This window comes from Triticum dicoccoides, chromosome 2A (assembly GCF_002162155.2).
Source record: "Triticum dicoccoides isolate Atlit2015 ecotype Zavitan chromosome 2A, WEW_v2.0, whole genome shotgun sequence".
Classification (NCBI taxonomy): domain Eukaryota; kingdom Viridiplantae; phylum Streptophyta; class Magnoliopsida; order Poales; family Poaceae; genus Triticum; species Triticum dicoccoides.
This window is the reverse complement of record NC_041382.1, coordinates 450,162,766-450,166,019: the sequence shown is the minus strand read 5'-3', so window position 1 is coordinate 450,166,019 and position 3,254 is coordinate 450,162,766.

Sequence of the window (3,254 nt, the reverse complement as noted above, 5' to 3'; positions counted from 1 at the left end):
TCCTAATTGGTTTCTTCCTAACATCTAGGACATACTTGTTGAACACCTCAGACAAATTGTTGACTACAAGGTCAGTCTTGGAGTTTGTGTCAAATGCATGCCTTGCCCATGTTTTCTTGGGTATTTGACAAAGCCACTCCCATGCTTCCTTACATTCAACTCTAAGGTCATTCATTGCAATGTTAAATTTGTGTTCACTATATGCATAGGCAGCATTATCCATACACTTCTTCAGATCTTCCCCCCTAAACCCAGCAGTTTGGAAGTTTGCATAGATATGCCTAAGGCAGAACCTTTGGTTGCACTTAGGAAAGACAACATTCACTGCATATAGTAGGCCCTGGGACACACAATTAAACTAGCTAAGCTAATATCTAGCACAAAACAACCTTATAGGAACAAGGACATAAGATGCAAGCACATACCTTTTGCCTATCTGACATTATTGTATATGGACCAAAATGTCCCTCTTCTCCTCCTAGGCAGATTTTAAGTTGGTGTAGAAACCAACACCAATTAGCTTTGTCCTCTTGCCCAACAATACCAAATGCTAGTGGGTATATATTGTTGTTGCCATCTCTACCAGTGGCAGCAAGTAGTTGAGCACCAGTAGTTAACTTAATGAAGCATCCATCAACACCTAAATGAGCAAGGAAATTCAATATTTAGAACATTCAAATGCATTTAAAGATGAAACAATATGTAACTAATGCACAAGGTGAACAAACTAACCAATGAATGGTCTGCACCCCTTGAGAAACCCCTCCCTTGCTCCATTGATGCAATGGAACATAGCATGAAATCTTGGACCTGGATGGGGGATTTTTGCATTGGGTGTTGGAGTTACAGTAGTGACAACTACTCTACTCCCAGGGTTTGTATCTATCACTGTCTGAGCATAGTCTTTCAACCTAGGGTATTGCTTCTTGTGGTCTCCTAGCACATCATCAATAGCTAGGTTCTTTGCCCTATATGACATTGACTCGGGCACATCCACACCATACTTCTCCATGCAGGCATCAATCAAAGTCTGAATGCCAGTTGTTAGATCAGATCTGAACAGTGACTCATACTTTTGTGCAAGCCACTTGGCACTTACCCTTGTTGTCTCTGTACTAATAGGGCAAATGTGCTTAATTCTCATCTTCTTAATTACAAAAGTAGTTTCACCTTTTATAACTGCTGCCACCATAAAGAAGTTGCAATGTTTTTGGTTGCATTCTACAATTATTTTTTGATCTGAGTTCCTATGATATTTGAAGTTTCTGCCTTGAGTGATGTGCAAGTTCAACAAAGCCTCTCTGAATTGATGTTGATACAAAAAACACATCTTTATACATAATTGCTCATGTGGTGCCTCCATCTTCTCATTGTACCATTTTCTAGGAGGCCTCTGCTTTGCCCTGCTCTTCCTTTTCTTTGGCAGTACAAATGACAATGGCTCATAACCATCATCATCAGCCTCCTTCAACAATCCTTTCTCTTCTTCATCAGATGAAGGTTTGAAATCAGATTCCTCCTCTTGAACTACACTTGAATGTGTCCTTGTTGTAGGCCCTTTCCTAACTGGAAGCTTCTGTTTCTTCTTCTTCTCTTCCTGTACAATTACAGTTTCTTCATCCTGTGAAAAACTTTCTCATCTTCATCCATTTGGAAAGGTTCCTCAACCTCTGTGTCACCCTCATAATGCACCACTTCTTCCACCTCAGATTCTTCATCATCTGTTTCTTCCTCTTCTATTTCATCATACTCTCTCTGTTTCTTTCCCTCCTCCATCTCTATATCACCAGCATCACCCATATAAAAAGGGTTTATATCACTGTCATCTTCACCTTCACAATCAGAACCACCACTGCCATCATATCCCTCTTCTTCTTCTATTTCCAACACAGCTTTCAGTTTTCCTTTTACATTCTTGCTCTCTTGTGTGCAAACACCAGTACCATGAGCTACACTGAAGCTGCTACTCTGACTTTCAAAGGCAACTCCTTCTTCATCAACAGCATAGATGGGTGGCTCACTGAGATCATATAACACAGGCTCTTCATACACAACAGTGGATAATTCTTGCCTCTCAAACGGGCTGCAAAGAGGTGGAACAGTGGATAATTCTTGCCTCTCAAACTGGCTGCAAAGAGGTGGAACAGTGGATAATTCTTGCCTCTCAAACTGGCTACTAGGAGGTGGAACAATGGATAAATCTTGCCTCTCAAACTGGCTGCAAGGAGGTGGACATGCTCTCACTAACAAATTTAAAACCTTACACTCCTCAACCTGCCGCTTTACTAGTTGCAACTCAGCATTACTCTCTACCATCTCTAATCCTTTCTCCCCTAAATCTGGATTCTCAATGTGAAACAACAGATCATATTCACTAAATCCTTGGGTTTCCATCACTGCAATCATATTCATGTATGTCACATCTGAACTGCAGAGCTTCAGCTCAAACATTTCTGAAGCATCAAAATGGAACCTAACGTCCAAAATGTCATCATACAAACTGCAAAATGAAATAACAGACAAAATTGGTTAATAAAAAAATTTTCTTAACAGATAGGCTAACATATAAACAAAGCTTTGTTTAATTTAGCCTTGCAATATGAATAAACTAAACAATTACTACAAAATCAAACAATGTAAACAACTATCTCAATGCAACCATAATTACAGAGTGGGTACTTAACTCACAGCAAACTGATGTTTTGTATTTTCATATAAGTAGTTAACAGAATTGTCCACTAATGGTGCTCTGCTCTAGTTAGGACTCATTTAATCCACTATGCTTCTCTGCTCTACTCTGGTCTAATGGTGCTCTGCTCTAGTTAGGACTAAGAAATAACAATGTAAGCCACTAATGATGCTCTGCTCTGCTCCAGTTAGGTAACACATAATGCTGCTATGACAATTTGGACTAACAAATAACAATGTAATCCACTATACTTCTCTGCTCTAGTTAGGACTAGCTATTAGAGTGCTAAACATGCAGGCAGTAGAAACCTAACCCTAATCCCCAATTTCAGTGAGCAAGAATGGAACAGTTGACCACTTACAGAACACCACCGAAGCCATGAGTCCAGTGATGGGCGGTGCTAGGGTTGGCCACCCAAATTCGCGCCAACTGCAGCCTCTGCTCCATCGACAATGCCGGCTCCGCAAAATCTTCGTCCTCGCTACTATACTCCGAGCTGGAGTAGCCGCCACTGCCATCGAGGCCTAAGCGGGGGAGGTCGCCGCCGCTCACATAGCCCCGGCCA